The following is a 13,614-nucleotide window of genomic DNA, read 5'->3' as shown; positions in this document are numbered from 1 at the left end:
ATATGTCCAACACAAGAGGCCCTCAGCTCTCATCTGCCTGCCCAGCTGTTGGACAGGACAAGTTAAAAAAAAAAAAAAAAAAAAAAAAAAAAGAATATTCTACAAACTTGAAAGAACTCGAACAATAGTTCATAAAAAGAAATACAACAGAAATATATCAACAAATACAAAACATTAAAAAACAAATCCATCACATGTTAAAGGAAGAAATGGAAAAAAAAATGATTTATTTTAAACAAAGTTATCAGGAAGTAGGGCCTAAATCAACAAAATTATTAGCCAAAATAATTCATTCTTTTGGCTAATAAGGGTTAGGGTTTTATATATATATATATATATATATATATATAAAAACGCCCCTCTCACCCTCCGCGGGCGGTTTCTCCTCCAAGCTGGGGTCCTCTACCAGAGGCCTGGGAGCTTGAGGGTCCTGCAGTATCTTAGCTGTTCCTAGCACTGCGCTTTTCTGGACTGAGAGGTCTGAGGTGTTTCCAGGTATCTCTTGTAGCCACTCCTCCAGCTTGGGGGTTACTGCCCCGAGTGCTCCAATTACCACAGGCACCACTGTCACCTTCACTTTCCAGGCTTTCTCCAGTTCTTCTCAGAGTCCCTGGTATTTCTCCAGTTTCTCATGTTCCTTCTTCCTGATGTTCCCATCGCTTGGCACTGCCACATCCACCACAACGGCTTTCCTCTGTTCTTTATCCACCACTACAATGTCTGGTTGGTTCGCCATTACCATCCTATCAGTCTGGATCTGGAAGTCCCACAGGATCTTTGCCCTCTCATTCTCTACCACCTTCGGAGGTGTTTCACATTTTGACCTTGGGGTTTCCAGTCCATATTCTGCACACATGTTCCTGTATATTATTCCAGCCACTTGATTGTGGCGCTCCATGTATGCTTTCCCTGCCAGCATCTTACACCCTGCAGTTATGTGCTGGATTGTTTCAGGCGCTTCTTTGCACAGCCTACACCTTGGGTCTTTTCTGGTGTGGTAGATCTATACCTTGGGTCTTGTCTGGTGTGCTAGATCTATACCTTGGGTCTTGTCTGGTGTGGTAGATCTACACCTTGGGTCTTGTCTGGTGTGGTAGATCTACACCTTAGGTCTTGTCTGGTGTGGTAGATCTACACCTTGGGTCTTGTCTGGTGTGGTAGATCTACACCTTGGGTCTTGTCTGGTGTGGTAGATCTACACCTTGGGTCTTGTCTGGTGTGGTAGATCTACACCTTGGGTCTTGTCTGGTGTGGTAGATCTACACCTTGGGTCTTGTCTGGTGTGGTAGATCTGCACCTTGGGTCTTGTCTGGTGTGGTAGATCTACACCTTGGGTCTTGTCTGGTGTGGTAGATCTACACCTTGGGTCTTGTCTGGTGTGGTAGATCTACACCTTGGGTCTTGTCTGGTGTGGTAGATCTACACCTTGGGTCTTGTCTGGTGTGGTAGATCTACACCTTGGGTCTTGTCTGGTGTGGTAGATCTACAACTTGGGTCTTGTCTGGTGTGGTAGATCTACAACTTGGGTCTTGTCTGGTGTGGTAGATCTGAGCCTCTATGGCTCTGGTGCTCAGGGCTTGTTCCTGAGTTGTCAGGATGAGCGCTTCAGTGCTGTCCTGTAGGCCAGCCCTTTCTAGCCATTGGTAGAACTTCTTGATATCAGCCCCCTCAGTCATGGACCGGTGGTACATCCCATGCAGGGGTTTGTCGTCCCATGAGGGTCTATCCTCCAGCACTGTATCCTCTGCTCTCCATTGCCTGAGACATTCACTGAGCACACTGTCAGTTGGGGCCTTGAGCTTGATGTATTCATGGATCTTCATTCATGGATGTTTCATCCTGGATAGTGGCTTCTACGCTCACTAGTCCTCGGCCTCCTTCCTCGCGGCTAGCATTCAGTCTCAGGGTGCTGGATTTGGGATGGAACCCTCCATGCATGGTGAGGAGCTTTCATGTTTTAACATCCGTGGTCTGTATCTCTTCCTTTGGCCATCTTATTATTCCTGCAGGGTATCTGATAACGGGCAGTGTGTAGCTGTTTATTGACCGGGTCTTATTTTTGCCATTGAGCTGACTTCTCAGGAGTTGCAGCTTTCCTTGTTGCCTGCTCCAGGTTGCCATTTGCCTGTGGAATTCCAAGGTACTTGTAACTGTCCTCGATGTCTGCTATTGTTCCTTCTGGGAGTGAGACCCCTCCTGTGTGGACTACCTTGCCTCTCTTTGTCACCATCCGGCTGCATTTCTTGAGCCCGAATGACATCCCAATGTCAGTACTGTAGATCCTGGTGGTGTGGATCAGGATATATATTAGGGTTGGGCGATGTCCCTTAAATTGGCCGTTGACGATGTTTGCTGTCAACCATCGGGATGGACGATGACATCGTCGGGGGGGGGGGGGGGGGTTATTTTTACATTTTTCGTTCTTATATAACTGCTATTCGTTTTTTTGCTTTTTTCATTTTATTTCCCAACTAATGACTAATCCACGATGATCCAGTATAAACTGAGGGAAGTGACTTTAACAAAAAAAGTAACAAACAAAATAGAAAAGAAGTAGTCCGCTCCCGCACTTCACTAGTGAAGTGGACCGGCGGAGCGCGGACTTACAGCTTTGTGTTTGAGGGGAAGGGGGGGGGGGGTGCTTTGTTACATGAGCCGTATGTGTGGGAGATTTAAGACTGCGATCCGTCCCGCAGCTCTAGGGGTACTACCTACCGAACTCAGAACCGGGTCTAAACGTGTGTCTGAGCACAGCTCGTATCGTCAGCACACACAGCAGTTTGAGCTTCAAAGCAGAAATGTCGCTCAGTCCTTAGAAAACATTCAAACAATCACGCGGATTTGTGTTTCCAGTCGTGTCCCGACTAAATAAAGGCTGAGGTTATTCTTACACGTTTACGTGCAGCGCCACCCAAAGCTAATGTTGTTAGCCCGTGTTAGCATACTGCTAATCCTGGCTTCGTTCAGAAAAAGCACTGACCACACGGATTAAAATTTAAATGATGAGCGAACAGGTGTTTCATAATAATCGTAACATTATTAAAAGCACGTTTAGAAGATCATCTCGTATTTTACCGAGCTGACATGTCAATATATATAGCCGCTCGGCGCTGTTTAACAATGTTTTGTATTGAATTGTTACATACAATAAAGTTTGAAAAAAAAAAGCCGCTCGGCGGAGTTTATATCCTTCCGTTTTTCAAACCCTACTGCGCATGTGCGAATGATTTATTCCGACGGAAAGTGTGACCTTAGTGAACGTTTTTATATTCTGAAAACATTTTTCTGGGCCCATGTACACGGTTGGATTCTAATCTGACCATTGATCCCATCAAGATATTTTGTACATGTAACCGCGGCTTATGGTGTAGACGCGCAACGTGGCGGGGGCGTGGCATCACGATGGTGGTCTCTCCATCGGGATGTCAGTCACCCATCACGATGGACGATGATATCGTCCATCGGCACAACCCTAATATATATATATACAAATATTCCCAGCCTCTTTAACCTTGTAACCGAGAAAAAATTAACTTTTTGAAAAATATAGATCTGCCATTTATTGGACTGAATCAAAATAAAATACTCACAGCTGAAATTACAAAAGAGGAAATGTTAAAAAACACAAATACTCTGTAAAACAATAAATAACCAGGCAGCGACAGCTTCCCAGCTGAATGGTATAAAACATTTAAAAACTAACTTACCCCAATTTTGCATAGATCTCTGAACTGGACCCTTCAAAAGAATAAAATCCCTATTTCTTGGTAAGAAGCAATAATTTAAGTTATATTAAAACCAGGGAAAAACAGTCATGTGCTAATTACAGACCTATATCAGTACTAAACATAGATTACAAAACCTATACATCTATAATTTGTAATAGGATAAATACATTTCTTCTTGACCTTATTGATGAAGACCAGACAGGATTCATACACCTGCATATAACTCAAAGAGCCCAAAGGGAACATAGAAGTACAGTTCTCTTAAGTATTGACGCAGAAAAAGCTTTTGACTGCGTTAATTGGAATTTTAATTTTTAGTCTTAGAAAAAATGCGATTTAACAACAAATCGGTAGAAATAATAAAAACAGTATATTCATAACCAACGGATAGAATTAAAATAAACGGGAATTTAACAGGAACATTTGAATTGGAAAGAACAAGTGGCAGGGTCGTGGACTCTCCCCGACTCTGTTTGCTCTTTTTATTGAGCCTCTGGCACAGGCAATTCAGGAAAAACGTGTAATTAAAGGAGTTTCACTGAATGGAGTTGAACATAAAATAGGATTGTTTGTTGATGATTTAATAGCGTACCATGAACAACCAGAAACATCAATTCCTCATTTAATGAAAATATTGGAAACATTTGAACATTTATCAGGATATAAAATAAATATTCTCAAAACTCAAATTTTAAAATTCGATTACGTTCCCTCCAAACATATTAGAAACAACTTTAAAATATTAAATATTTAGGTGTGGAAATAACATTAGATTTCAAAATATAAACAGTAAAAATTATTCAGTAGAACAAGAAAAGATCCAAAAAGACATTGAAAAATGGTCAACACTCCCACTAGATTTCAGCTCTACATTTGAAATATTAAAAATGAACATTTTGCCCCGGTTTCTATTTCTCCTTCAAGCTCTACCAACACAGGTCTGTAACACGCAATTTACAACGTGGGACAAAAAAATAACCCGTAACCCATAAAACATGGGACAATGAAAGATCCAGAATAAAATACGGCACCCACTAGCTTCCAAAGAATAAAGGAGGTATGGCACTTCCAAAGCTGAGAGAATACAGTATCGCCTCACAACTATGATACTTATACTGCTGGTGTAATCCCCATTATACTGGAAAATGAAAAAATATAAAATATGAAACTTTACAAGAACCCATTCAAACCATTATTGGAGATAAAGAACTATATGAAACAAAGCAAATGCATCTAGATCCCAAAACAAATCATACACCAACTGTATGGTTCAAATTACTGCAAAAATACAAATCCTAAATAATGCAAAAAAATTAAAATGGGTAGCATATGATAGGCAATTGAAACTAGCAGAATACGACCCAACTTTTAAATATTGGACTACAAAAGGAATAACAGCATGGTGCTTATTAGAAAAGAAGGACGGACAGCTAGAGAGTTTTGAGAACTTGGCTAAGCAATTTCACCTTGAAAATCTGGATTTCTTTAGACACTTACAAATGAGAAACTATTATAAGACTAAAATACAAAGCAGCTCTACTGGGGATGAGGATGAGATCATTCAAACAATAATAAAGGCATATAATGACAGCAATACTAAAGTAATCAGTACACTATAGAAATCTTTAATGGAGTACGACAAAAACACAACTTTGAAAGGAAAATGTAACTGGGAAAAAGAATTAAACATAAAGATAACTGAGCAGGATTGGTTGGATATGTGGAGACACCACCATACCACCACGGGATCACGAACATGAAGAGAGTTTGCCTGGAAGAACCTTATAAGATTTTTCATAACACCGAAAATAAAGAACAAACAGTTAAAAACAAATCAGAGCTGTTGGTGTGGATGTGGAGAAGTAAATGTAGACAATTCTCATGTATTTTGGAAGTGTTCAAATGTAACTGGGTTTTGGAAGAGGGTGCTGATCTAACATGCAAAGTGCTGGGATGTAAAATTCCTCACCAGAACTGTTTTATTTGGACATGTTCTCAGGAAACTCTGTCCACCAAATTGACAAATACTTATTTAAAGTTATGTCACTAGCTGGTGAAAAAAACATTGACCAGGAACTGGGGCCCTACGTCGATCCCATCAAAGGAGCAATGGACATAAAGAATGAACCACATCCATTCAATGGAAACAATAACATACAGGCTAAGACTGCAAGAGGCACAATTACACCGAAACACTTTACAACAAATAGACACAAGAAGCACCTAGAAATTGACCCTTGTTTTTGATTGTTGTTGTGGTTTGTAATTTGTTTTATCTGTAACAAAAACTAACAAAAATGAAGTAATAAACAAAAAAAAACGTAAAACTGTCAGGAATTGTGCAGATCAGGCTTGGTGGCAGAAACTGAAACATTTAATGAATAGACTGAAACATGACAATACAGCAACAAAAGACAGACAAAGCAGAACAGATGAGCTGATACTGAGGGTCATTAACTAAAGAAGGACAGCTGTGGATGAACAATCTGAAACTTACAGACAAAGGGAAACTCAGAATAAGACCAGAAACAACTTACAAACAAACTAAACCACAAACATCCAGTTTGCAGTGACTACAAAACTAGACTATAGATGTCATTTAACCCACAATGTCCAAAATGACACAAACTCAATTTCAATTCAATTTTATTTGTATGGCCCAAAATCACAACAACAGTCGTCTCGATGGGCTTCGAAGTAAAACATGAACTCAAAAGGATCATGAATACAAAGAGTTCAATAGGAAAATACTAAAATGAACTAACAAACTGACTAAGCTATACTGGCATCCCTGCCCTTAGACCCCCCTTCTCTGTAAGGAAAAACTCCTAAAAAACCGGATTCCGGAAAAAACGAAGAAACCTCAGGGGTGTCCACATGAAGGAGGGATCCTCCCCCAGGACGGACAGGCGATTTACCAGAACTCTTAGAGAAGAATTAACTTATCTAAATCTACAACTACATATATTAAGTCTAGCAGACGAGCTTCATCCAGCCGTGGTTGGGGGGACAGTCGGGGGCGCGAGTCGAGCCTGAGACAGAAACCACAGTCAGGTGTAGGAGCAGGAGCAGAGACGAGGTACTCGGTCAGGTACAGGAGCACGGATGAGCCAACAGGAGTCTGGAAGCACTCCCACTCAAGAGGGACAATACATGAATCACTGCACCAAACAGAGGCATGGAGAACTAAATGATGAATAATGATCAAGAATAGAGGAGAGAGGAAGAGTAGAAGTAGAAGAGAAAAGAGGACAGAACCCCAGAGCACCATAGTTACCCCAGCTTCAACTTCTAGCAGCCTTTAAAACAAATAGTTATTGTTATTAAGTTTAATTTAAACACATTAACGTTAAGTTAAATAATCTCTGAATACTAAGTAGTCTGACAATAATCCTGTCCACAGAGGAATGTTTTCAGTCTAACTTTGAATGTAGAAACTGGATCGGCCTCTCTTCCATGAGCTGGGAGTTTATTCCATAAAACTCGACAGACATAATCTGATTAGTGGAAGAGTATGTAGATTTTCCTGGGAAGTACTAAAAAATAATAATGATGAATAATAATGAGGGGAAAGAACAAGACTGGAGTTTTGCTGGATCAGCACTGAGGAGAGTTCACCTGTGCAGGTAAGTGCAGCTGTGGAAATTAATAATTACTGGCTGCCATTATTGTCTGGCATGCAAAAGTCAGTGTTGTTGAAAATCTGCTCACTAGTTCAAAAGATCAGACGTGTTTGTGTTCTGTGTGGTGAGAATGCAGAACTTCTATCAGTATCATATTGACATGACGTCCAGTGATGAACGCACCAACAGGCGTCTAACTTCAGCTTCAGCGCTCATCTCTGAAGCTACTTGAAAGCTGTTTTTCTAGAAAAAAGATTGTCAGCATTTACAGAAATGTAACAGAGTTATGGAAAAGAAGAGATAACACAACACACTGTCTTAGCACCAGAGAGCTTTTACGATATTTTTTTATTTGATCAGACTGAAATGTTCTGATAAACTTGATTTTAGGTCATTGTTCTTATTTGCTTTTTATCTTTTATCTATTGTGTTTTGATTTGTTTTAGAAATAATTGTATTTTTTAGGCCTGGGCAGCTGACCACTTGAAATTTCCTTCAGGACTAATAAAGTTCATCTATCCATCTATGTGTGGCCCTGCGACAGGCTGCGGAGGAGTGGAGCTCCTGAGGATATGAGGATCAAGATCAGAGGTTTCAGCTTGTGAGCTGGAAAAATGAAACTTAGGTCAGATATGATCAACCTTAATGATCAACTCCCAATAGTTGGGAGTAAATTCTCCAACCATTCTATGACCACATCTTCTGTGTGAATACAAACAACTTAATGGATCAGAACAAAAAAATAAAACCTCTGCTATCTTAAATTATAAACCTAACGGTTCAAGATTCAAGATTTGTTTAATATCTTTCCATACGTAGTATTTGCAGAGAAATACATCGGTGAGACGAGATGTTTCTCACTATAGCATGACAGTGAAAAGAGCAATACAATAACAATCAAACAATAAAAATAGCAATAAAATCAGATAAATAAATAAAAAGTAGAATAAAATAAAATAGAGACCAGCATTCAGTGTGATTAAAGTGGCTATGTGTGTAGTTTATGGGGGGGGGGGGGGGTAGAGTCTGTATCCATGTATTGTGTCTTCGGGTTGTGTGGTGGGTTGGGGGGTAATCCTTTTGGTCTTATTGCAGACTGGAGTTTGTGAGAGCAAGAATGCATGAGGACAGTCCGTTCAGCAGCCTCACAGCCTGTGGGAAGAAGCTTTTTAGCATCCTGCTGGATCTGCAGCTGATGCTCCTGAAGCTGCAGCTGCCAAACCAGGATGTGAAGCTCTGAGTCAGGATGTTCTCTATGGTGCCCCTATAGAAGGAGAGGAGGTGAGGTGGTGGAATTCCAGCCTTCCTGAGTCTCCGGAGGGGATGGAGACGCTTCTGTGCTTTCTTGATGACCAGTGTGGAGCTGGTGGAGGAGGACAGGTTGTTAGTGAGGTTCCCCCCCAGGAACTTGACGCCGTCAACCTTCCCCACAGCAGCACCGTTTATGGTCACATGAGTGTGGTGATTGCCAGATGTCCTGAAGTCCATCACCATTTCTTTTGTGTTGTCCACGTTGACCTGAAGGTTATGGGATGTTCACCGCACTTCTAGCTGCTCCACCTCCATTCTGTAAGCAGACTTGTCATTGTCGCTTATGAGACCGATCACTGTTGTCTCGTCTGCAAACTTAACAATGTGGTTGGTGTTGGTGTCGAGCTGCGCAGTCTGAACACTGAACAGCAGTGGGCTCAGGACACACCCCTGTGGTGTGCCCGTGCTCACTGAGATGGGCCTAGATGTGTGTCTGCCGATCTTGACTGTCTGCAGCCTGTCTGTCAGGAAGCTGAATGTCCAGTTGCAGATTGCCGTGTCCACGCCTAGTAGCCTCAGCTTCTCCACCAGCTGCTGTGGGATTATGGTGTTAAAAGTCCATGAAGAGGATGAAGAGGAGACTAGCGTAGGTGTTTTTCCTCTCCAGATGTGACAATGTAAGGTAGAGAGTGGTGGAGATGGCATCCTCCGTGGATCGATTTGCTTTGCATGCAAACTGTAAAGGATTCATAGTTATTTGAAGACTGTTCTTTTTTTTTTTTTTTTTTTCTTTTAACTTGTCCTGTCCAACAGCTAGGCAAACAGATGAGAGCTGAGGGCCTCTTGTGTTGGACATATTTTATTTTAACAAGAGGGGTTATTCATCTTCAGACAAACCAAAGGTATGTCTGAATAAACCCCTTTTGTAATTGAGGCCAAACTTTATTAATTTCAATCATGTTTGAAAATCTTTGGTGTTGGACCGGACGGAAAAGGAAAGAGGGGAAGAAGAGAGAGGGACGTTAGAGAGAGGGGGGGGGTAGGAGGGTGATAATAGGAGGGAAAGGGGGGTAAGACCATGAAGCAGCATAGAGCAGACAGGTTTACTGGTTGTTTATCGTTACGGTACGGTTCAAATGTAGTACAAAAAGGGCGGGGCCTGTTCACACACACTCTGAAATCTTATCAACACACCTGCTAGCTGTAAAAATGTCAACATGTCAACATGTACACAAAACAGATAGTGTTCACGAACGCATACCTATGCCTTTAAACCAACTAGTGTGAAATCTTTCATTCATTCAATCATGCAAACTATTAGTGCAAAGGTGAGCTAACACCTGTGCTCAGGTGAGTGTTCATGTTCTCCTAAAATGGATGGTGGAACGTGAAAAGAAGGAGGAGGAGCGCCCAGCCACCCCCACACCCAGACCCCCGCCGCAGCAGCAGCGGCAGCCGGAATTCCCCCAACGCCACACGGGAACAGGCAGGGAACAACCGCCCCCCGGGCGACCAAGACCGCCACCCAGGCCAGGGCCAGCAGGACCGCCGCGAGGCCCCCAGAGCCAGAGAGCAGGGAGGCGCAGAGGGAAAGAGAGCGCCGCCCCAGCCCAGCCAGGAAAGCAGCCCCCCGCCGCGCCGGAAGAGCCCAACGCAGGGCCCCACCGGAGAGGGACGCCCACAGCCCCAGACGAGCACCCCACCACCACCCAGGAGTTCCGGGCATCCCCCCCTGGGCCCAGCGCCCAGGGGCAAGGACCAGGACCCACCCCCCAGGGACACGAACACCCCCCGGCTCAGGTGTAATATGAACCCCCCCACCGCGCGGAGAGAGCACCGCCGGGCCCAGGGAGCCGGCACCCAAGGGACATGGCCGCCATCGCCAAGGGGCCCGCACCCCCCACCAGGGAAGGGGTAGGGGACAGATGGACCCAGGTCCCACCTTCCTTGTAAAATGTGTGTGCGTGTATGTGTGTTTGAGAGGGTGTTTGTGTGCATGTGTGTGTGTGTTTATGTTTGAATGTATATATTGAAGGGGGAGGGGTGTGTGTACTAAGGGGGGTGCAGTTAAAATTGGCGAGTAGGGCACTAAGGGGACATCTCCTGATTACTCACAGTGATGTCCCCTCACCCTCCCCACCAAGGGGCCCTAAATGTCTAAGGTGCGGTTAAAATTGGCGGGTAGGGTGCCAGGAGGACATCTGCTGCTTGCTTGCAGTGATGTCCAAGCACCCCCCCTACCAAGGACCCTACATGTCTAAGGTGCAAATAAAACCGAAAGAGGGGGGGCCCACTCCATACGGCAACCATAGGAGGGGGGCCACTCCCAAGTAGCCCCCCCCCAAGGCGCATCGCAGGCTAGACCCCCCACCCCCTCACCCTAATATGAGGTTATTTAAGGAAGGGGGTAAGTTGGGGACAGCTGGTAGACTGTCCCCCGGTGGTCAAACAGCCGTCCCCCAGCCCACCCCCAGCAAAGGGGCCAGGGCCACCCAGCCCAGGGGCCCACCCCTTTGCAGCAGAAAACAACACAATGACGCCGCTATGAAGAAGGCGTCGGGATAATCCTTTAGAAGTTCGCTGATGTTGTTGTGCAGCTCTGCCATGGCTTCCTTAGCGTTAGCGCTTGGTGGTACATAAACAGCTGTTATGATTACAGCTGTTAGCTCCCGCAGCATGTATAAGGGTTGGCATTTCACAGACAGGGACTCCAGATGTGGCGAACAATGGGTCGGAACCACTACGGCGTCTTGGCACCATAGGTTGTTTGTGTAAACGACTAGCCCTCCGCCTCTTTGTTTACCGGTTAGCGAAGCTAGTCTGTCCGCTCTGTGCATCGTTAGCCCCTCCAGCTGGATCGTAGCGTCTGTAATGTTCTCATTCAGCCAGGATTCCGTAAAAACCAAAACACAAGAGTTCCTCACGCTGCGTTGGGAAGCTCTCCATAGTCTGATGTAGTCCATCTTGTTGTCGAGTAAGCGTACGTTTGCTAGCAGGAGTGTGGGAATCGCTGGCTTGTGTGGCTTACCTGCTAGCCTAGTTTTAGCTCCTCCATGTTTGCCTCGTTTTCGCGTCCTGTCGCACAGCTTTCGGTCCTTCCCCTGGGATGTTGTTCCGGAGTTGCCCGCAGGCCTCTTTTGGCCTGCTCTTTCTAGGAGTCCGAGCTCACCTAGCAAACTGAGCAGATTATTGTCGTAGTAGTATTCCTTCACTGTCAGAAAAAAGGGTACGGTTGGGGTACGTTTGTGAACACTTAGGGTACAAATGGTGAATTTGTACCCTAAGTGAGTCATAATTACAACTTAGGGTACTCATATGTACCATTTAAGGATAAAAAAGGTACAAATATGTTTCCAACCATCAGAGGGCCTATATTTGGACCCTTTATTCCACAAACAAAGGTACAATCACTTGTGTGACAAAAGTAGTAATTCAAAGTGTATGAAACGTCACCCAAAATCATTTAATACATTGTTGGTTATTTGGAAAAGATGCACAAAATAACCAAATATATTTAAGAGACCACACATCTTTTATGACTAGTTCTGAACAGTACACAAGCACATTATATTTTATTGATTGTGCAGAGCATCAAGATAATAACTTTTAAACATGTATTAGTGTGAGCCTGTTTTTTTTTACTTATATAAGAGCTGTTTTAAGTTTTGCCTTTAATTTAGAGCAAAAGCACAATGTAGACAAAAATATATGATGTTTTTAACCTTATATTGTGTACTTTAACTTGGCCTAAGTTCAATTTAAATTTCTAGTCTTTGAGCTGTTAATTAAAGTTATGTTTTTCTAATCATACATTCTCATAAAAAGTAAATTTCTCTGTTACTACGTTACATTAAGTGTACATATTAGTACCTTTTAGCTTTTGTACCTACACAGGAAAAATGAGAGAGTACTTTTTTCGGAGTTACCATCAGTAATTTTTATTTAAGTAGGTTTAAAAACGTAGAGGAAATATGTTGGAGTAAACCAGCGAGACCACGCCCACTCTACTTTCTTAAGTTTCATTTCTTCAGCCATTTTGTTATCCCGCAGCGGCCGGAGGAAGATAGAGGCTGTGACTGAGGTAAGTCTGCTAATTGCTCAAAAATAAGTTGGAAACTTGTTTTAAGCGGGTTCGGTTATTTTATCTGTAAGGAATAACTTTTTTGTAGTGGAATGCTGCTTTTCCAACGTGTATGTGCCTGTGAGGAGATTGCAAACTACGAGCAGGAGTTTGCTAACGGTTAGCCTCAGCCGTTTGAAGTTCAGCTAAATGCAGCCATTAAATAAATTAAGCTGTTGTTTTTATTGGTGTTGTACCGCGTTCCGTTAAATACATGTAAATATATACATTTTTTCACTAGATAATTCTGTCGCCGTTTTACCGATGTACGCTGGCGTTTATGCACCGGTTGTTGTTGCCAACCCCCCCCCCTTTTTTTTTCTGTCTTTCTTAGTAAGGAAGCCAGCTACTTTTGAAACGACCAGCTTCAGAATTCCTACTGATATTTATCAGGTCCGTCGAATTCAATGCGTTAATCATTTTAATCTGTAATGTGTAGGAGTCCAAAAACGTTTTTTTACACGGCAGTATGGCGGTCCTTCCCATTTATATGTCAGCCTGCCGTAGCTGCTGTGCGCGGGCAGCCACCATTTCTCGAATGCAAGACAGTGACAGAGACTGTTTAGGTTGTCATGATCGCTCATTGTTGGTCAAGCGAAGTTTACATTGTGTTGTTGATTTTGATCATTCTCCTGCAGAGATTATTTTTTTTAAATGGAGGTCCGTGATTCCAGATACTACGATTTCCCATACCAAAAACTCATCTATAAACCAGAAAAAAAACGTTTTTAAATTAACTTCCAAGAAATAAATCTGTAGGTCCTTAGAAGCCAGTGCATTGTCGTCAGTGTTTTTTTTTTTAGCAGTTCTACAAATTCCGCAACATTGCTGTGGCAGCTATTGTGAACTGTATATTTGCCATTACTATTTTAAAATGTATTATTTATTTGGA

General features: G+C 43.0%; 1 protein-coding gene across 1 annotated transcript in view; it reads right to left on the bottom strand.

Annotated features, from left to right (window-relative positions):
- The window catches only part of LOC110013827 (complexin-1), a 65,787-nt gene that overhangs the window by 22,340 nt on the left and 29,833 nt on the right, over positions 1-13,614 (bottom strand). The gene's annotated exons all lie outside the window — the stretch shown is intronic.

Source organism: Oryzias latipes, chromosome 1 (genome assembly GCF_002234675.1).
Source record: "Oryzias latipes chromosome 1, ASM223467v1".
Classification (NCBI taxonomy): Eukaryota; Metazoa; Chordata; class Actinopteri; order Beloniformes; family Adrianichthyidae; genus Oryzias; species Oryzias latipes.
This window is presented reverse-complemented; position numbering and strand designations above follow the sequence as displayed.